The sequence below is a fragment of the Myotis davidii genome, unplaced genomic scaffold, assembly GCF_000327345.1.
Source record: "Myotis davidii unplaced genomic scaffold, ASM32734v1 scaffold436, whole genome shotgun sequence".
NCBI lineage: Eukaryota > Metazoa > Chordata > Mammalia > Chiroptera > Vespertilionidae > Myotis > Myotis davidii.
Window position 1 is genome coordinate 1,930,696 of NW_006292604.1, and position 731 is coordinate 1,931,426.

The following is a 731-nucleotide window of genomic DNA, read 5'->3' on the forward strand; positions in this document are numbered from 1 at the left end:
GAAGTTCACCGGGCGGTGCCTGCCGGCAGCCCCCACCCCCGACAGACTCCAAAGAGCGAGGGACTCTCCGGCGCCTCGACTTCCTCTCGCCCACGTCCCCACTTCACCCCGTTTGCCACCGGGAGCGGCACGAGTGCAGCACGCACAGGAGCGCAGGTGCTCGCGTGCGGCCGCATCGCACCAGAGCTCGGGCTTCCCAGATCCGGGGGGTGCCGTCCAGCCCCGATTCCTCCTTCCTCCGGGCTGCGGCTGCCACCCCGGCGCGCCCAGTCCCCACCCTCGGGACCGCCGGGCGTCTCCGCGATTTGGAAATCCAGAGAGTGCGATCGGCTGCCGGCTCTGCATCAGGCAGGAAACCGGCCGCACGGAAGGCCCGCCGTGTCCTCCTCGCGGTGCGGTCGTGGAAAGGGACCTGACGAGGAAGGACCCCCGCCCGGCGCGCCTCCTTCTTGCGCCTCCTGCCCTGGGTGGGGGATGTCTCCAGCTGTCATCCTGTTCTTCAAGGGGCAACCATTCCACAGATTCGGGCTCTTCAAGTGCAGAAAACCACGGGGCACCCGGTTCCCGGCCCAGACATTCGCCGTGGCGTTGTCTCTTACAGGTGGCAGAGAGGGCGACTGTAAATAGCTGGTTAAGTGGATGCGAATGTACACAGTGTGCCGTGGAAGGACCGGGTGCTGCCCTGGGCATCTGCCAAGAACAGCTCCTGCACAGCGGAGGGGCGGGGGCGC